This window comes from Salvia hispanica, chromosome 1, assembly GCF_029641045.1.
Source record: "Salvia hispanica isolate PSC_SH4W2 chromosome 1, Shi_PSC_v1, whole genome shotgun sequence".
Classification (NCBI taxonomy): domain Eukaryota; kingdom Viridiplantae; phylum Streptophyta; class Magnoliopsida; order Lamiales; family Lamiaceae; genus Salvia; species Salvia hispanica.
Genome location: NC_142692.1, coordinates 54544159 through 54566460, shown reverse-complemented (window position 1 = coordinate 54566460; position 22302 = coordinate 54544159). Strand labels below are relative to the sequence as shown.

Genomic DNA, 22302 nt, shown 5'->3' with positions numbered 1-22302 from the left:
AGAATAAATAATATAATATAAATGGTTTATTATTGAAATATGATAAACAAGTCTAAGGCTTTTTACTAAGAAGGTCAAGTAGGGAAATTCGATGAATCTCCTCATGAGTTTTCCAGTAGGGGACTTGGCCAGATCTAGTAAGAAGAAAAACATATTCACAACCTAGATAGGCTTTGGCTACCTATTGGAACGGTTGCGGTGTTTGTGATAATTCTCTCTTACCTAAGATGAGATTAGTAACACCGGTGTGGTAAAGCACTGAAAGGATCTAATCCGAAATGTATTCTTTATTGCTATCTACTGAAAGAATATATTTCAGAAAGTTTAGTATTTTCTAGTCTATGATATTAATATCAATATTGTTTATTCAATCAAACGCCACTTTGACTTATCAATATGTGAGAGTTTGTACGTAACTCAAGTTCATGATATCTTTGGTGGTAGTAATTGAATAACATGAAGGTATTGAAATATTATTTCATAGAATTCGCGTGCCCAGTGTGGTATGATTAAATCCCTAAAAGGGTGATCCCCAATGAGGTGTTTGAAAGAGGAATTTATTATTCAGAAAACTGCGCAGTTGGAATTTATTCCACGAATAATAAATAAAGTTTCAAACTAGAAAAACTCTTTGGAGAATTAATTTAATTCTAGTCACATAGCAGACAAAAGAATTAAATTGACGGATCAAGATAATTTTAAACGCGGGAAATGTTATAAAATAAAATGGACCCAAGTTATTTGTAATTTGATGATTTAAGTGGGAGTGCAATATTATTCTTTAGTGGAATAAAATAATATTCCATTGATAATATATTAAATCATGGGTCATTTGATTTAATTAGTAATTTAAGTCATTCCATGGATCCCCATCCTAGCCCAACAAGTCCATTATAAATAGTGATGAGATTTGGAAACCCTAGCAAACCACAAGTCTCACCTCTCAACCCTAACCCTAGCCGCCACTAGCGTGGCTTCTCTCTCCCTCATTTGGCTCGATTTTCGAGCCTCCAAGTAATAGGGAGCTAGGGTTTTTGGTTTGATCTTGTCTTGTTCATTCTAATCCATAGAATTGAATCGAGATAGATAGATTGGTGTAGTGTTCCTCCTAGATCTCATCAAGACAATTTTGGTTGTTCAAGATCCGCCCACACGGATGAATAGCCAAGGACTAGGGAATAGGTTGGAAAATTCACGGTCGATAAACCAAGGATCTCCGGGTGGTGCAGCTAGCAACTTCGATCCTATGATGGATCAAAATGAGGTAACAATCGAATCTACATCAAATTGCATGATTATGTGTTTATTTGATGTTATATCTATAGATCTATGAATATTGCATGAAATTTGAGTCGAATGCATAATCACCTAAATAGATCCGTTCTAGGACCTGTTTGGTTTCCGTGTCTTCCGCTGCGGTAGTCCCAACAACTGGTATCAGAGCCAATTTTTAGGCTCTGATTATGTATTTGATTAATTGAATTTTTCGAAAATTATAGTGTGGAAACTTGGGATTTTCGAAAATAATGCAATATGTGTTGGATCTATGTTTTTCTTGATTTTCTTTTCGGATCTATGATATGATGTTCTAGATCGATGAAAGAATATTATGAATCTTGAATTTTATTCGAGTTTTTCACAAAAATATTCTAGATCTATGATGAACATCATTAGATCTATATATTTTAAGTAATATGTATTAGATTATATGTTTATTGATTACATATATGTATGTGTTTAAGTGAATATATGTTTTTGAATCAAGAAATAAAGTGGTCCATGATTGAATACTTGGATCGATGAAAGAATATTATGAATCTTGGATTTTATTCAAGTTTTTCACAAGAATATTCTAGATCTAAGCAAATATTCATTAGATCTATAGTTTTATGTTCTTAATATGCAAGGATAATTTAAAATTGCTAAAATGCTAGATGTTTAAATATGCATATTTGATATGAACATAAAAGATTGTTACATATTAAGAAACGATTAATTAAGATTTAAGATCTCGGTCAAGCGAAGCGACCGCGATAAATCAAGTTAATTAAAGTTGAAAACGAACAAAGGAATACAAGGGTTAAACCCTAGGTGTGTTCGAACACCGGGCTGCGGATCTTGCTTATTCGGGGATCGTCGATCCAGAACCGGCTGAGCGAGGCAGAGGCGGTGGCCAAGAGGCAGCGGCGATCTGCGTCATCTTCGGGCAGCCCTCGTGGTTGCAGATCCGATCAATAGCGGCGCCGACGAAGGCCGCAGCCATGGATCCTTATTGATCCAGCCATGGCAGCGACGTCTTCAGGAAGTCAGCGGCAGAGACGTCGTCTACGGGCAGTCACGGCTGATCGGAGTGGCTGGGGACGTCGTCGTCTTCACCGGGCAGCAGCCGTCGTCTTCGGACAACGGCAGTTTGCCTTCCGGGCAGCCATGGCAGCGAGCAAAAGGCCAAACTGCAGCAACTCCGGTTGTGGACAGCAGCGAACAGCAGCCTCGTTGGACAGCGGCAGCCCTGACTTCGGTTAGGGCAGCAGCCGCGGAGTTCCAGGCGATGGAGGCAGGACGGCGCCGCGAGAAGCTGCTCCAGCGGCGGTCTTCGTTGCTGGTCAAAGCCGGCTGCTCCAGTGGGAGCGGCAGAGGCGGCGGCGGTCAGCGGCAGCGGCGACGCTGCAGTGGGAGCAGCGCCGGCAGCCGCGGGAGGTGGCAGAGGACGGGCGCGGCAGCAGCGGCTGCTGCGAGGCCCGAGGCGGCCCAAACCCTAATTAGGGTTTTGGGTTGCATCGCCTCGTCGTCTCGTTTCTTCGTTTTCATGTTTTCGTTTCTTAACACGCAAGCTATTTATAATTGTAGTTTAAAATCCTAAACCTAGAATAATTAAATATCTTGTGGGAATTAGAATGATTTTGCAATTAAGTCAAGATTCTAATTTAAAAGAGAATAATTGCTTTCTTTAAAAATTTGCCAATTGATTAATTAGGTCAAATAAGTTGATTCAATTTGTTAATTAGTTGATTTTGGTGGATTGTTTCCATCTAGATAATATCATGGTAATTAACATAAGGAAATTCAATATTTGATTGATCTAATTTTTTTTTTTTTTGGCTTTTCCTTAATTGGATGGAATTTTAAAGAATATTCTCTTAATATGCTTTCATATTTTAATTTTAAGGTTTAATTGAAAATTGTCTATATTTTATTTGGTGTGTTATGGAATTATTTCCTAGATATATACCTAAGGAAAAGACATGAGTTTTTCAATTGTTTTAAACCTCTAAAGGTTTCGAAAATTACATGTATAATAATTGGATGGATTTTAATTGGAATCCTATACCTAGTTTGAATTTTGTCTTTAATATGATGTAGGTGAAATTTATTTCATCTACATAACATCGGATTAATTAAAGAAGTGAAAAATTCATTTGGCATTAACATGCTACTAAAATCCTAAATTATTAAATTATTAAATGATTAATTGGATTTTAATTGGAATTCAATTCCTAGTTTAATTTGAATTTTATCTTTAATTTTGATGAAGGTGAATTTGTTTCATCTAGATAACATCAAATGTGATTTAAAGGTATGAAAATTCATAGAGCATTAATTTTGCTATTAAAATCCTTAGTTATTTATTAAGTTGAATTTTGTCTTTAATTTTGATGAAGGTGAATTTTATTTCATCTAGAAAACATCATTTTGAATTAAAGATGTAATAAGATTCTTCTTGTCATGTGATTTTATGAAAGCTATGAGAAATTTAGTTCTCAAATTTAATTGGTGTGTTTTTAAATGGATTTAGTCTTAATTGGATAAATGCGGATTTATATATCCAAGTGGGCATTTTAAATTGAGACTTAGCTAATCTTTTATGATATACACCTAGACATTAATTTTAGGATAAGGATGGATTAATTCTATCTAAGTAAATCCTAATAGTATTAAAAGGTGATTCTAATAATCAAGATACGTTATTTTAACTAATAATGTATGATTGTTTAAGATTGGACTTAATGTCTAGATAATCTTGTTTATGTGAAGATGGAATTTTAATTCTATCTATTTATTTTAGATGCTTAATTAAATGATCAAGTTTCGTCATTATGTTTATGTGAACCTTATGTAAATGTGTTTACATGTTTTATTGATGAATGATGGATATTTAATTTGAGTTATGATTTTATTTGTTAAAATCTAGTTTAACTCGTGCATCGCCTATGTACTTATTGCCTTGCATGCATAGCTAGTACATGTTTAATTATTCTTTGAATGTGGATATCTGCCTTATCTGCTTAAGTAATAATTAAACTATTAAAACCACCAACAAGAAAATATGAAGCGATAATTACAACACGTTTGTATATGGCCTCCATAAAATTGGTCTTAGTGCGAAGAAGTGACCGGCCTGTCTTTACGGGAGGAACATTACCAGTTCGTAAGTTTGGACTTCTCTAGATAAAGGTTATTAAAATCGTAAAATTAGTTTTTCAGTAATATCGCGACTGGTCTTTACCGGAGCAATATTGCTGCGAAATTATAAGGATTGTATTTTAATAATGCTTAGAGGGAGCTATAGGAGGAGGTGCTTGTCCGGTTCGACCTTTCTTTAGAGGAGTTCACGCACAAGTAAAGAATCCTTAGTGCTTAATTTTATGGTTATACGCTTTAGCATTGTTAGTCAGCCATGCCATTCTTATGGTCTCTGGACTATCTGTCGACATTGTGGCCAGTAAAAAATAATGAATTTCTTGCATGAATAAGACTCGGCTTCCTCGTAGAAGAACGTTTGTGCCTGATTTTTGTGGATGTAAAATTGATGAATTGTTTTGTGGTTATTGGCAATTCTTTGAAATTTTACATGTTTATATTATTGGTTTTTATTCTCAGCTTGAACGAAAGGTGTTTACTACTTGGGAAGTTTATAGTGCGATCCTTACATCGAAGGAACGCGATTCTAATTCTTATTTGGATTGGAAAAGGAGACTTGACATTGATCAGTTGGCTAGTGATTTGAGGTTGGTCCTCACTAAGGATCGCCCCTCTGCTTATTACATATCAAACAAGGAAAAGGATGCTTGTGATCGATGGGATACCGCGAGCGGTCATGTCAAGAAGTTTTTGTTGGCCTCGGTCGGGAACATTTTGAGGAGAACGGTCTTGAAGGAGAACCAAAACATTAACGACTATGTCGTGGAAATGGTTGATGGTTTTGATAGGCTCGAGGAGTTGGGTGGGAAAATAGGCCCAGAAACCCAACAACTCATGATTCTCGACGGACTTCCAAAGAGCTATGAGAAAGTAAAGAAAGAGATAATGGACAATCTTTGGCCAACATCTCTTCTAGTACTCTCTAGCAAGTCCAGATAAGGAAGATGGAGGGTGGGATGGTCAATAACTCCACTGACCTAAGACGCAAGTCTGACATGGCAGAGAGTTCGAGCCAACCCAATGTGATTAGGAGGAAGACATGATCTTGATCTAGCTATGACATTTATGTTTTGAACAATGAAAGTCTTATTTTGCTTTATTTACATTGTTGAATTTTAAGAGTTTTTGATATTGTTTGGTTTTGATATCATATGGATTATTGATATGGAATTTTATTTCTAGTTTATCAATTGTGTTTTTGGATTATCGATGTCATTTTATAATACTTGCATTATTAGATAAATGAAGTTTTGATTATCCAATTATTTATGACATCAAATGTAACATGGTTAATATCAAAATGTTTACTTGTGATTAAATTTATTGATTCAATTATTATGAAGTTTTCTTCTAGAAATATTGATTATTAAGTTTCTTTAATCCTTGAATCTTTTGAACCATTATTTTGTTGATGAGTCAATAGAACATTAATGTTCGACATGGATTCAATACAAAATAAAATGATCTTATGATCGCGTTTGTTCAAATAAAGGTGTAAGAAAAATAATCACAATAATTGATTACAAGACAAGTAAATTAAATTCAACTAGAAACAAGATAAGTATTATTATAAATACTAGAAATTCTTGTATAGTAAATATAGTGTTCTCATTAAATTTATTTTAATGTTCCAAGCCAAGAGTTGACTATTTGATTAGTTATTGTTTTATTTATTTTGTTGTGAAAGTGATAATTAAAATAGTGGGAGCTTTTCTTAAATGAATGATTAAATTTTAAGTGTTTAATAAGAGCTTCATAGCTCATGTTATTAAACTAGGATGAATTTAACTCCAAGCACTATTTAAATTATTTTAATAGCCTTAAAGAATATTGAGACTAGTATTTTTCTACTTTTAAAAGTTGGAGCTAAATTTAGTCTCATAGAATATTCATAAATGGAATTAAGGTAATGTTTGATATAGTTAAAAGGGTTCACACCCTAGAATGAAAGAAGTGATGAATTGCACACTTTCTAAGACTCTAATAACATTAAAAGACATTTCCAAGTTAGCTATTAAAATTAGAATTGCTTTTGGATTTCCAAAGAAAGTATTTCTAAAGATCACAACAAATGGTTAAATAAATGACCTAGGAGTATTTCTAAAAGATCCAAGTATATTTTCGAAGCACCAGACTCCAAATGGAACCGATATTTTATGCTCTAACCTTGACCTAGGAGTCTGGAGCCTTCATTTCTTTGTTTTGTAGGACATGGTCGAGGGAATTAGCTAGAGAAGAACCTGAGGGAAGAAGTCAAGGGAAGTCTGGAGGAAGGAGTCGAGGAGGGAAAAAGATATTTTGAATTTCAAATTCTGGCCGATAATTATGGAAGTTGTACGGTTGCTTACATCATGCCTGCAACCGCATCATCTTTGCACCAGAAAAGCAATCGTCGTCCTTCTCTCTCCAATTATCCCCAAATCGACGAAAATCTGATTCACTCTCCCTTCTCTCTAATTTCGTTCTCTCTCTAAAAAACTAAACCCTAACAAAATTCGACCAGTTTTTCTCTCATTTTTCAAATCTACACCGATGGATTCTACCCAAAGCACTGTGTACGACCCAACCTTGCTGGCAGAGTTGACGCAGAAAGTGGGGAGCGTCGAGAAAGCAAAGGAGGTGTATGCCCTATTCGTCGCTAGCCTGATGCTGTCTGCGCCGGTCGCACCACCACTGACGTTTCCGGCAGACTCGGCTGCACAAGCGGCGAATCTTCCTGAAGAAGGACCGCGAGATTCTACATCTCCACATGCAGAAACCGCTTCACAAAAAGCGGAGGAAGAGGGGACACCACACGAACGGGCGGAGGGTGATGAACCGGCTCACGACGAGACCATGGTGGAGACAGAAAGGCAAGAAACTGAGAACCCTAATCTTGAGGGTAGGGAAGTTTGTGAGGGGGAAACTGTTGGGGTTTGTATACTAAAAGATGCTTCGAGCGTACATGCCTTTGTACAGTCAGCTTGTGCATGTATACGAGAAACGCCACATCCACTTGTTTACCTATTTATGAGAATAAATAATATAATATAAATGGTTTATTATTGAAATATGATAAACAAGTCTAAGGCTTTTTACTAAGAAGGTCAAGTAGGGAAATTCGATGAATCTCCTCATGAGTTTTCCAGTAGGGGACTTGGCCAGATCTAGTAAGAAGAAAAACATATTCACAACCTAGATAGGCTTTGGCTACCTATTGGAACGGTTGCGGTGTTTGTGATAATTCTCTCTTACCTAAGATGAGATTAGTAACACCGGTGTGGTAAAGCACTGAAAGGATCTAATCCGAAATGTATTCTTTATTGCTATCTACTGAAAGAATATATTTCAGAAAGTTTAGTATTTTCTAGTCTATGATATTAATATCAATATTGTTTATTCAATCAAACGCCACTTTGACTTATCAATATGTGAGAGTTTGTACGTAACTCAAGTTCATGATATCTTGGGTGGTAGTAATTGAATAACATGAAGGTATTGGAATATTATTTCATAGAATTCGCGTGCCCAGTGTGGTATGATTAAATCCCTAAAAGGGTGATCCCCAATGAGGTGTTTGAAAGAGGAATTTATTATTCAGAAAACTGCGCAGTTGGAATTTATTCCACGAATAATAAATAAAGTTTCAAACTAGAAAAACTCTTTGGAGAATTAATTTAATTCTAGTCACATAGCAGACAAAAGAATTAAATTGACGGATCAAGATAATCTTAAACGCGGGAAATGTTATAAAATAAAATGGACCCAAGTTATTTGTAATTTGATGATTTAAGTGGGAGTGCAATATTATTCTTTAGTGGAATAAAATAATATTCCATTGATAATATATTAAATCATGGGTCATTTGATTTAATTAGTAATTTATCTAATGGGTGAGCCCAACACTTAAGTCATTCCATGGATCCCCATCCTAGCCCAACAAGTCCATTATAAATAGTGATGAGATTTGGAAACCCTAGCACACCACAAGTCACACCTCTCAACCCTAACCCTAGCCGCCACTAGCGTGGCTTCTCTCTCCCTCATTTGGCTCGATTTTCGAGCCTCCATGTAATAGGGAGCTAGGGTTTTTGGTTTGATCTTGTCTTGTTCATTCTAATCCATAGAATTGAATCGAGATAGATAGATTGGTGTAGTGTTCCTCCTAGATCTCATCAAGACTATTTTGGTTGTTCAAGATCCGCCCACACGGATGAATAGCCAAGGACTAGGGAATAGGTTGGAAGATTCACGGTCGATAAACCAAGGATCTCCGGGTGGTGCAGCTAGCAACTTCAATCCTATGATGGATCAAAATGAGGTAACAATCGAATCTACATCAAATTGCATGATTATGTGTTTATTTGATATTTCAGGGGTGCGACCCCTGAGTTCGTGGAAAAGGGGGCAACCCCAGGAGATGTCAGGGGGGGGAACCCCATTTATATTGAGGGGACAACCCCGATGTTGGTTGGTGAGGGGGAAACCCCATAAAAGCTTTTAGAGGAATCAGATCTACCTACGACTGGAGTACCAGAGCCCGAGGGAGGGCTGAAACTGATTGTGGACCTGGTTGATGACCAGGAAGAAGATGTGCCCAAGGTTGATGAGAGGGCAGAAAGGAGGCGCACCAGGAGGAGCCTCCTCGATGAAGTCGATGACTTAGTGCCTGACGCAATAGAGGCAGAGGAGCGCCGCTTGGCCAAGGAGAAGGCAAGGAAAGGAAAGGCGGCAGCGACCTCATCCACCCGGTCTAGGAAAGCTCCCGCCGTCCAGGAGGTCGAGGAGACCCTTTCCCCTGTAACCGAGGAACCCTCTGTCGAGGAACAAGACGAGCCCATCCCTGAACCCAGCTATGACTCTGAGGAAGCTGAAGAAGAGCCGATTCCAGGACGTTTGGAAATCTGGCTGACTAAAGAATTGCTAGAGGAGATGAGACAGTTCGACGACCAAAAGAGGATCGCAGTGTACAAGGAGAGGTGCAGCGCCGGGAAGATGGCCAAGTCAGGAAAGCAGTACAGCTCGAGGGAGCTCAAAATGATTGCATGTGATAAGGAATTCCGCGCCTGTATCCGAGCGATAGGATTTGAGTGGCTGTTGCAGCACAGTCAGGAGAGGGTACCAGTGGATTTAGCAAGGGAGTTTTTCTCCACTTTTTGTTTAAAGAATACCACTGATGTCGACGCGGATTCTATCACGTTCAGGCTTTTCAATCAGGAGTATGAGTTGAGCATTAGGGAGTGGTGTCTGCGGATGGGGCTGTTTACCCACGCCGAGGATGAAGAGGGGGCGTGGAATGATAGGATTGTTGGAATGCCGAAGAACACGTCTGGTTTTAAAGTACAGACGGCATGGGAACTGGTCACGCACCCCAAGTCAGGGACGTTTAAGTCCAGCTACTCCAAGGCCTCCCACATTGAAGACCGGATTCTCCGTTTGCTCAAACATTTGTCAGCTATAATTTGATGGGTAGCGCGAATTCAGCTCTCACCACTACCGACCTCTACTTCACATGGTGCATGGCGAAAGGTGTTAAGGTGCACCTCGGATATTGGCTGGCGCAGGCGTGCCACCAAATGACGAGCAACCCTGGGCGTCATATGTACACCTGCCACCTCATCGGCGCTTACCTCCGGAGAAACATAGAAATGAAAATTGCCAAGACCGCTCCGCTGGTAGTCATGTGCGAACCCCCAGAGGTGTTTAGTGTTGATTATTTCTTCAATAAGGGGTTGTTGCAGACTCAAGGCGCCAAGACTCTCTTCTATTCGTTGGGAGACAAGGTGAAGGCAGAGCCGGAGGAAGCCGAGGAAGCCATGCCAAGTGAAGAGTTTGAAGAGCTACGCAAGGTACTCCAGGACGTGAAGAAGGAAATGCAGTTGATGAAGAGAGAAATGATCAAGGAGCTTGGTGGGATAAGGAAGGAATTGATGGGGAATCGGGAGGAAGTACAGACCCTGAGGGGCAACATTGCTGATTTGGCGGTGAAGTGTGCCAAACAGAATGAGCGAATGACGGAAGCGGTGGAGCTTTCAATGAAGATGTTAAAGTGGTTGCAGCAGACTCTCCCCTTAACCCAGTCGAGGACACCTCCTGGGTCCAGCAGTGAAGTCAGGCAGCCCACTCAGAGCAGTCCCTCCGTCAGGCAGTCGCAGCAATCGCTCAAGCAGTTGATCCCCCCGGCCGTTCCCATGTAAGTTCCAGCCCCATCTAAACCGAAGTCAATAGTGAGGAAGTCAGTACCAGAACAAGCAGCACAGGAAGAAGAGCTGGAGCAACCAGCAAAGAAGGAAGTCAAAGTGACCCGACCCGGAATTCCGCCCCAGTCTGGCTCCCGAGGGAGCCAGCCCCAGAAGTGAACCACCATCTCTTGACCAAGTAACTTTTATTTTTTCGATCTTTTAGTTTTTATTTTTTTTATTCCTGTTATCTACGTGTGTTTTATAATTGTTGTGTCTTCTCCCACTTAGCCCACTGCGTGGTCTAAGTGTGAGAAGTTTGTATTTTCTGTTTTGTTGTGTTTTCTTGGTTTTCTGTTTTATTATGTTTCTTCTCCCACTTAGCCCAATGCTTGGTCTAAGTGTGAGAAGTTTGTGTTTATATAATCTGTTTTGTTATTTTGCATTGATCTCTCTGTTCCGCCCTTCACGACGATGGCTTGGGGACAAGCTTGAGTGAAGTGGGAGGGGGAGAGGAGTCAATGCATTACCTTTGTTTGCATATTAAGAGTCTATAAGTCTTAGTGTTGTCGCATGAGCCAGTGGATATAATACGGCATGATTCCCTTAGTGAAAGTAATTGAAGATAGGAGGCATTTCAACTTAGAAGCTTTTTCCTTAAATAAGCCTAGTAAATCTGAGTGAAGCGAGAACGATGGAGGATGCCTCTACTTACTTAGTTGTGAAGCCCTACTATAATAGTGAGTTATAAGCCTTAAATAACTTCGAGCTAACATGTTTAAGGGCCACCACTGAATGCTTAGGGAGAAGAGCTGTGAAGGAGAAAAAATTGGGAATTGGGTTATGAAGGTATAAGCTGGACGAAGTCCAGGGTAAGGCGTTATAAGCTGAACGAAATCCAAAAAAAAAAAATGTGTAGAAAAAAAAGGGGAAAAAAATATATAGAAAAGAGGAGGAATAAGCTGGACGAAGTCCAGGAGAAAATGGTCTAAAAGGCAGGAATGATAATAGCCTGACCCAGGAAGGAGGAACTCTCATAACCCGACGCTTCAGTGGTGTAGCATTAACTTAAGAGAGAATCGATCCTAACATCCCTAGTGAGGAATGAGTGATCAAGTGAATCCAATAATCGGGTAAGTAGAAAGCTATCTTGACAAGCTGACAGATTGGTTAGGTAAAGGAAGGGAAAGGGCCTATTTGGAGGAGTGCAACCTATTGAATTGACCTTAATCTTGTGGGGACAGATGCCTAAAAATTGAAGCTAGCTCATGTATATGTGTTTATGTGTTTGTATGTTATTCTTCTTTTTTTGTGTTTCTTTGTGTCTAGATCTAGGAGTCGGTCAAGAGATAACCTTGCTTGAAATTCGCCTTATTCTTTTTCTTTTCTTGTCTTTATACTTGAGGACAAGTATGGTTTAAGTGTCAGCAGTTTGATAAGGCTAATTTCATGCATCGGTTATATGTGAAAAATGTTATAATTTGTTGGGTCTAACACGTTTCCTAAGCCAGGTGTGTGAAGAAAAATCGCTAGATCGAGGAAGTGCTGAAGGAGATGGTCTAGCGAAGGAAAGGAACGAAGTGAGCAGGATTTAAAAGAAAAGAAGGCGTGACAAAGGAGTCAATAGCTGAGGGCAAAAAAGTCTTATCTATACCTCGCTGGGCCCCACTCCAACGCCTAAATATAGAAGAGCATGCAACGCACATGATATCACTTTTTCACTCTTCTTAGCTCACACACATTACACACACTTGAGAATGGGAGATCTGGGGTAGTCGGGTATGAAAGGTTACTTTCTTTAGAAGTTTCGCAGTTGGTAACACCGTCCGAGTGTGGACGAAGATACAATTCCTTTTAATTTCAGTTGTTTTGCTCGTTTTTGCTGTCGAACTTCACTTTTGGGAGTCGACCTGGTTGTTGATGATACTTATTGTCTTTCCGCTTTGTTGATTTGCGTTTAGCAGTTGAATTTCAAGTAGATTTACGTAGATCTCTCTGCTGGTAGTTTATTTCTATAAGTATTATGTCGATCTCTATTTTATTTTGATGTTGCGGTGTTTGATATGGGAATTTGGTGATAGATCTGTGGTTTATTGACTGTTTGGAGGTTGTTGTTCAAATATGAAGTAATGAAGTGTTTCTGTTGGTGGAGTTCGTGTTGGACGCTTGGATCCGGAGTGGATTTAGCGTCTGAGGTTGGATTCGAAGTGAGAAAAGAAAGTTTTTAGATGAATTTGATGATTTCTTCTTGTTTTCTGTTTTGCTTCGTCTAGTGTCTGCAGATCTGTTTAGTTCTTCGTTGTTTACGCATTGATTTGACTTAAAATTAGTTGCTCTGTTCTGATTTCATTCATGTTGATTTTCTTATGAGTTATACGCAATTTGGTTGTAGAAGATGATGTCGCTATTAGTTTGTACAAGAGTTAGTTATTCTGCCAGCTTTTCGTTCGTACCTTGCTTTTTCAGTCATGGTCCCCACAGTCAGTTTGTTTCCTAGGTCTAGGTAAGTAGAGCAGTTTTCTTAGATCAAGTGTTGAGCAGTTGATTTCCTTTGCAACGTTCTCTTATAATTTCGCCTAGGTCTAGCTGTTAGCTTAGGAGTTTTAAAGGTTCCCAAGTCAAGTTTAATTTGTTTTCCTCAACCCAAAAAAAAATGCGTGGCAGCAGCCAACACCAAAAAACACACCCAAATCCTTGAACATGAGTATTACGCATCCTTCTCTGTGGGACCGATCCCTACTTCCCTATACTAGGTTTAGTAAAGTGGTTGAGGGTTATTTTTGAAAGAAGTGCTCTGTGTGTCCGACGACCGGGATTTCCTGCGACTAACGAGTTCCTAGACCGCGTGATCTAGTGGATTTGCTGGACCTAGGGAGCCTCTTATTTCCTTTTGAACACACTGTACGCAACTACAAGAGACCTTTCAGTACTCTAGGTCTTCTTTCTCCTCGTCGCTGCTCGTGCCTAGGTCGGACAGTGCTGTCAACAGGCCAAAACGAGTGGTAACGAGTATTGTTCCTCGGGGAAGTATCCTTGGTCTCCACTGGCCAGGACCCGAGCCACTTCTCATAAACTGAAAACAAAAAGAAAAGGAAAATTATAAATAGTATGTACACCAAAAAGATCACATACAATAACAGGTATGAACGCCATCCATCCCCGGCAACGGCGTCATTTTGAAGGGTCTCTACAGGCTTTCCCTCGGTCAACGTATGTAATTTGGAATGTATCCAACTGATCAGGAAGAGATTCCCGACCCAGCTGAGTTGTTGGTACGACAACCGGGACCTGGCTTCAAACCAGTTTTCTCAACCCACTTCTACTGATTAGTATAGTGGAGGTAAGGGTCGAATCCCACAAGGATGGACACGTTCAGATAACTGCGGTGACTTTCCTGGGTATTTTTGGTTAGCTACCACGCTTGGGCGAGAAATAAAGATGGTACTCTACTGACTAGTTGGCGTGAAAATAACAGGCATGTGGTTGTGTTCGTGAAAATAGGGAACAAGTGTCTCAGAGGTATACGAAAAGTGGACAGTTACTAAAAGAGGAAATTTAGACAACAAGGGTATATCTGGTGGCTGATTGGCTCTCTGACAGGTCTGGACAGTACAACTAAAAAGTAGGGAACTAAAGTAAAAGTAACTTAAAAGTAAAAGTGGTCCAAACTAAAGCTGATTTTGACGTTTTCTTCTTCACCAAGTATTAACGAAAATCATATGAGCACAAGCACCATAACTAAACTCAGATTCATAACTTCAAACTTAAGATCCATGGATTAAAATGCTCAAACTTAAATTGAACGACGGAAATGCAGTTTTACCTCTACTGACTAACATGCAAGATAATGGTTATAATGCAGAACGAAGGACTCATGCACGAAAATTAGACTAAAACATAACTACAAATTTCGATCAACAACTTCAGATCTAGCCTACTCAATTGAAAACACATGCAACCACTTAGAAATTAAAAGCGATAACTAGATCTAACTTTCCTAGGCAGAACGAAGCAAATTCAAACCAAAGAGACATGCGAAAAAGAAACTTCATAACTTAAAATGTTTGGATCGTAACGAAATACTTCAAAAGGCAACAAGGAGTAATGTTTGCAACAGATCCAACGAAGAAAGCAAGTAAAGATTAAACTAGAAAGCAAAATAACGATTGTTTTGCCACTCCGGGCGATGATACTGCTATACTACTACGGCAAACTGGTTGGAACGGTGGATTGATGACTTCTCCGGCAGACTCTTAGACGTCAAGTGACCATAGCTGTAGCGAGGAACGAGAGATTGGACAATGCTGAAGGACTGATCTTCTAGAGAGAATTCTACTAAGTGTGTTTTAGAACCGAGAACTTAGAACTCCTAACCGAACTCTAAGAACCAACTCTTGAGAACGAACGAATTCTTTCTCTCTCTCCAAGCGGCTTCTTTTATAGGGAGGCTTGCCCTTGCTTTTAGGGTAGACTTCCTTCACGTTTTGACTTTTCTGCCCTTGTTAATGATCATCGCAGCTATCCTTCTTCTCCATCTCGAGCCTTTTCTCTGCCATGCATCCTGGTCAGTATTGCACCCTTCTAGCGCCCTTTTCACTTGCGTCACCTGAATCGTCTCCTACTGATTTGGATCCCTTAATCCTGCACACTTGAGCAACTGTTTTGCAGATAATACATGCATTTCACGACATACTGACCAGTAACCAAGGCTTAGAATACGACTTATCAATGAGTGAGAATTAAATAGGAACATTATCTATGTTTTTGGAGTTTTCGACCCCTTCCTATTTATTGGAAAGAAATCCTATTTTTCTTGGATTTAATTATTGCTTGGGAAATTATTTAAATTAAATCCAAAGTCCGATTATTCCTTATTTTCTCCATGAAAATTTCGATCCCTATGGTTATCTAAGGAGATTTTTGAAATCTCCTATATTATGGGAGAAGGGATTATTTTATTATATTATTTGATCCCTTATTCTCTTCCATAAATAAATTCAAATATCCTAGCATATCTTACCATATCTAAGGAGATCTTGCCATATCTTATTTTAAATAATATTTGAAATTGATCCCTTATGGAAGAATCAAAAATCACGCCTATTTCCCATTCTTAGTGGGAGATTTATTATTTTTATTCTGCTCCGTGATATTTTATCCCACTCCGTGAAATATCCAAATTTAATCATATGCTAATAAATAGCATAAAAATTCGAAATTCTCTTTTTCCTCACAAGTTTTAACGCCACTACTATCTCATATCTCTACCAAATCTTTAATTTATTTAATTATGGGATTATATCTTGCACTCTATAAATAAGAGTGAGAAACCTAACCCTAGATCACAAGAAAAACCGCCCCCCCCCCCCTCCTCTATCTCTCACGTCGTTTCTCCTTCTCCCCACTCTCTCAAAACTTTCTTCCACTTTCTCCATTATTTCTTCATCTTTTGGAGAAGAATTGAAGCTGAAATTCAAGAATCTTTGAAGAATCAAGACTACTACTTTGTTTCTACCGTTCATTCTATCGAAAAGGTATTTTTATTTTGATCTTTTCTTCCTCTACCGATCAATCGGTGTTCTTGAGTCCACATGCAATTAGAATGAGTGAAGAGGAAATTATTTGATGAATGGGATGCACATGTGGGTGTGTGGGTGTGAAATCGTGTGTGTGTGTGACCGTGTGTGTGTGTGTGCGTGTGTTGCGTGAAAAACACTCATGCGTGACACGATTTGATGATAAATCTGGAGTTGTTGTGCGAATAAAAGCGATATGATAATCGTACTTTGATTTTGAATGATGATATTAAAAATAATCGATGGGAAGAAGGGAAACGTGAGAACATGCATGATTTTGATCCATGATTGAGACTTACTTGAAATACATAAATTAAAGGTGAGAACTCGCGCTCACGGAGTGATAGCAAGAAGAAGAACATACTTGTGACCTAGGAATCGAGGTGGGCTTTATTCTTAACTCTCTCTTATGTTGCAAATTATGATAGTGGAGCAATAAGGGTGGATTAAATTGTTATGCCATGCCTATAATTATTTTGGATATTGTGTGTGCCTGATGCCTAGTTTGCGAGTGCGCTCCATTAGGCTATAGGGCTATATAAACGAATTCGGGTCTGAGTAGGGCCGCAAACCCTATCAGGCTAGTGTACACGGGAGATCGGGAGCCGTCCTTGCTAGTCGGCCGGTCTCGTGGGCGAAAGTGTGGCCACACTTCGTCGCACCATGATATTGTTGATGAGAAAACGGAAGGTATTGTTTGACTCGCCAGTCCATGAAATATTTTTGTGATACTCGATGCATTTTTTTAAATAAATGCAAAAACTCGAGTTCACTATGGTAAGGTTGGCATAACTATTAAAACGTTTTGGCATGAGTTCACTGAGTATGTTTAAAATACTCAGCCCTGCATGTGTTTTTCCTATGTGCAGGTTGAGCGATGACGAGCGGTTGGCGGTGTTGAGCTAATAAATCGAATAATGATATGATCGTTTGAAACATCAAGTGGAGTTGTGTCTTCATACATGTTCTTCACTTTTCTCTTGGTTGCTTCCGCTAAACATGAAACTTAGTATCATCGTTTTTGAACTATTTCATTTTTGTTTAGAATATCGGGACATAATGCGTTTTGTTGGATTTACATTAAACACTTGACCTTTGAGCATAGTTATGATATCTATTCACCTTTTGATTTTCTTGATTAAACCGTTGACTTATTGCATTGATAGTTCGTTAAATACTTTGGTCAAATCTAATTAAATGAAACCCTAGCCTATGTTGTGTTGCTTTTAAGTCTGCCTAGGTAGCAGTCGCCGCATTTATATTACCCTAGAATGTCGGGCTGTTACACACATAGTTCCGTACAATGATACTATAACACTCCTCTTCTACTTTTTATCTTCTGAAACCGCTGCATAATAGCTTCATCAGTTACATTAACAAACACATCATTCACAATATAAGGAACTAAGCAATCATTTAATAGCTGGTCTCCCATACGATTCCGTAGACAAGTCTTAACGAGCTTCATTGCTGAAAAAGCTCTTTCTACTGAAGCAGTGGTGCGGGTAAGAGCAATGATAATTTAATTAACAAATAAACCAATGGAAAATTCTCATGTTTCCTTGAAGAAACCATATTCTGAGCAAGACCTGCAATTCCCGATACTTTTGAAAACCTTTCATCTGTGCGAACATCAAAAATAAAGTTATCAAGCTGACTTTCAAGCTCATACAAAGTAACTTCAGAAAATTCAGATGGATAATACTTGGCAAGGCGAAGCAGCTTCTCTGAATCAAATGCAAAAAATGAGTCTCTAGGATCCAAACATGTCATACATAGAAGTAAATCTGTGTTGACTTCATTAAAACAGTGATTCAACTCTTGAACTTGCATGTCAATGACTGAACAAAACAACTCAACTCGATAATGGTGGAGATTTTTTATTTTCTCAATTTTACGCCTTCCTCTTCCTCTAACTACACACTCATCTTCCATGTCAAGAAGATCAATCTCATTTGTTCTACAAAACTTTGTAACTTCAGTAAGCAAAACCTCCCAACCTTTTTCCCTCATTACTTGTAAACGTGTTTTTGCTACTTTGACAAGATTCATAGCATTAACAATGTCTTGATCCTTCTTTTGTAGAACTTGAGAGAGATCATGTGTAATTCCCAAGAGTTTCCTCATAAGATGCAACACAAAGATAGACTCAAAATGATTTAGAATTGCTTGCACATCCTCAGCTTCAGCCCTATTTGCATCCTCATAACCATTCTCCCCAACATAATCAAGAACATCATTAATAGAAGAAAATAAATGCATCAAGTTGATGAGAGTACCATAATGCGAACTCCAACGAGTATCTCCGGGTCGTTTCAATGACTTCTCTTGATTTAATCCTCTTCCGGTTTCAATTTCATCACTTGCGATTGCTTCAACAACCTACGCTCTTTGACTCTCTCGTAGCACATCTCTGCGCTTACAAGAACTTCCAACAACGTTACACAAACGGGTGATAGAATTAAAAAAGACCCAATACTTGTATGTTTTTTAGCAACCGCAACAATTGTGAGTTGAAGCTGATGTGCAAAACAATGCACATAATAAGCACAAGGATTTCTCTTGAGAATCAAACTTTTCTACCCATTGAATTCTCCTCTCATGTTGCTTGCACCATCATATCCTTGACCTCTCAAACTTGATACACTTAAACCATGAGTCGATAACAAAGAATCAAGTGCCTTCTTAAGTGTGGTTGCAACCGTATCACTGACATGCACAATACCATGAAGCCGTTCTTTGAGACATCCATTCTTATCCACATATCGTACCGCAACACCCATTTGTTCTTTGATAGACACATCTCGGCACTCATCGACTAATATGGAGAAAGAGTTGTCTCCTATATCATCTATAATGAGTTTTGTTGTCTCAACAGAAGCTGCATTAATGATGTCTTTCTGAATATCCGATGATGTTAGTTTGAGGTTTTGAGGAGCATTTTTCAGTACAACATTAGCTATCTCTTCATTTCAAGAAGCAACAACTTTCAAAAGCTCAAGAAAGTTACCTTGATTCAAGGATTCATCATACTCATCATTTCCCCGAAAGGGTAATCCTTGCTTGATAAGATAGCGAAGACACATAACAGTTGTACCTAATCTGCGACGGTACTCAAGCTTAGATGTTGTTGATTGTTTAGGTATACACACTTCGATGTGTTGGGCTTGATTCATCAAATCTCGACACGCTAATCTACACTTATTATGATCACTTGTATGATCCCCAACATGATCTCTCAACCTTTCTTTCTTGCGCCAAGCTGTAAATCCTCCAGATACGAAAGCGTCCTGTCCATTTCCATGGAGTCTAGAGAAAAGATAACAATATAAACAATATGCTGCATCTTTTGTAATACTATACTCCAACCAATCTTTGAATTCATCAAACCAATGTGCAACAAATCTACGTTGTCGCTTTCCATCAGTTCTTGGATGAAAATCATGCTCGCGCGGTTGACATGGACCTTTAAGTAAGTAAGCTCTATGCACCCGTTCTATTGAGTTTGACGGATATCTCATTATATTAGGTCGTTTCCCTGGATCACTTGGAATATTTTCTGGATCAGCTTCAAGTTCATCTTCAATCAATAACTCTTGAGGTTGAAGAAGTGTAAGTCCACTGACTGACGAAGATGAAGCAGCAACACTAGGAGAAAGTTTCTTAAAATATCGATCCATTTTCAATTTTCAACAATTACTTGCATTCAAAATTTGAAACAAAGTTTATTAACAATGAAATGCATAAATCATGACACATTATACTGTGTCCATTTGTCATTATGTATAAATATATGCTATATTTTCATTTGTTTATACAATAATACGCCACACATACATTATGCATATTACATATATATAAAAATATTTGTCAACAGGGACCACAAGTCCACGTTCTGTCCATATATAAATCCATAAATTTATTAATAGCCATCAAAGTAATTCTATTTCCATTCCACTCCAGAATTCGAGAAAAAAAATTACATAGATGCTCTGTGCTTTTGCCCTTTCAATCATTCAATGGTTGCTTCAAGAACTTGTTTACAAATTACAAATATTTATAAGATTGATGCAAATTGCAATAAACATGATAATTAAACCTAAAACACAACATAATAAAATCATAGCAGTTTTGATTTTACCGTTGCCAGAATTTGGGGGAAAAACGACTCGGAGACAAGACAACGGCAGCGGCCAGCGGCAATGACGAGGACAGTCGCAGCAACAATCCGACAGCGACGCGGAGGCAACAGCAACAACAATGGATGCTGTGGCGGCGACGAGCTGAAAGTTCCACGGGAGATTCTAGGTTTAGCAGAAAGGAGAGAATGGCTACAGCTGTGAATGAAAAAAAATAGAAAATAATTGATATTTTTTATTAATTAAAATTAATAATTATGAAATTACTAAAATAGCCCTACGATTTTTGAGAATTGTTGGGGGGGCCCTGGCCCCCCAGGCCGGCAGGCCCCATTGTCCCTTCGTCTCTGCATACCCACACCTAGGGATGTCAATCGGGCCGGCCCATCGGGTTTCGGGCCAACCCTACTCGGGTTGCGGGTCAATCGGGTGCGGGCTTGCCGGGTTGTGATTTCTTTCGGGTTGTAAAAGTTCGGCCCTAACCCTAGAAGCTCGGGTTTCGGGCTAGCCCGACGGGTTAATCGGGTTGCTACCGATAAGGTTAAGGCTCGAACAATCCAATAAATCATGATGAAAATTAGTTATATTTATAAAATATAAAATATTTAATTATGATAAATTTGATATATATGCTTAAACTCAATCATAAAATACTAATATTTGTGATATTTCGTGAAATTTTAATGCATATTAAAAATTTAAATATTCTTTTAGTGAGATTAATTTATTTAACAATTATTATATTAATAAAAAATCAATATATAATTTATATATTTACCATAAAATTGAAAGTTATATTTTTTTAGTTATCTATGTCATAAAATTAGTCAACGAAGTGTTGAGTTATGAGTAAAAAATTGAAAAATATAAATTTTAGCGGGTTATCGGGCCAGTCCATCGGGTTTTCGGGCCTGGCCCTAACGGGTTGCGGGTTAATCGGGTGCGGACTTATCGGGTTTTATTTTTATCGGGCTAGAAATTTCCGACCCCAACCTTGTAAATTTAGCGGGCTATTCGGGCCAGCCCACGGGTTGCGGGCTACATTGACATCCCTACCCACACCTAAATAAATCATAATCTGAGTAGAGTTAACCCAAAACCTACTTGGCTAACCCAATTAACACCCATACTATTTCATTTGTATATAAAAAATAGTCATAGTTATGAACTATACAAGTTTAAACGCATAATTGTGTAATAGAAATAAAAAATATTGCGCAAATAAATCCCTTAAAAAGAAATAAGAGTAGTGGACGGATACAAATAATTTTGTGTATGCTAATGATGTATTAATAATGTCACCCTTAAAGAAAAGTAAAAATATACTCCCTCCGTTTCATAGTAGTGGAGACATTTATTTTTGGCACAGAGATTAAGAAAAAGTTGTGTTGGGTGAGTTAAGTAAATGAAGAATAAAGTAGGAAATGAAAAAGGTAGAGAGATATAGAGAGAATAAAGTAAGAGAGCGTAAAGTAGGTGGGGTGAAATGTGTTGACTTTTACCAAAAGGGGAAATGACTATACTACTACGGAACGTGGCAAAAGGGGAAATGACTATACTACTATAGAACGTGTCAAAATAGCAAAATGACTTTACTACTATGGAACTATGGAATGACGCAGGAGTATTATTAATGTCACCCTTAAACGAAAAAATAAACCGTGAAATGTCCACAATCATTGGTTTTTGCAGTGTGAAATTTTTATAAAGAAAAACCCAAGCCGGCAAAACCACATCCGCGTGTTGCACCTTATCGTTATCATATAATTATTGGATTATTTTTAATAATATTTGTAAAACATAAATGCATTACAACTTTGTAAAAGGTAACCTCCTGGCCCTCTACCCCGATATAAAAAAGCAAATGGTAGTATTATATTTCTGCAAAAACAGCGTCACAATCATTTGTGCAAAAATAACAATCTCCCCAAAAATAGTACAATTACATTTATCAGAAAAACAGCATTATATTTGCTTAGTACTCATGTAAAGCTGAAAATAAAATTGGGT

The 22302-nt window shown here is 38.4% G+C and overlaps 2 pseudogenes; both read right to left on the bottom strand.

Moving 5' to 3' along the window:
* Positions 1 to 17462: 17462 nt before the first annotated feature.
* LOC125220358 (uncharacterized) lies at positions 17463 to 18415 on the bottom strand (annotated as a pseudogene).
* A 54-nt stretch (positions 18416 to 18469) lies between these two features.
* LOC125220359 (uncharacterized) lies at positions 18470 to 19833 on the bottom strand (annotated as a pseudogene).
* Positions 19834 to 22302: the final 2469 nt, after the last annotated feature.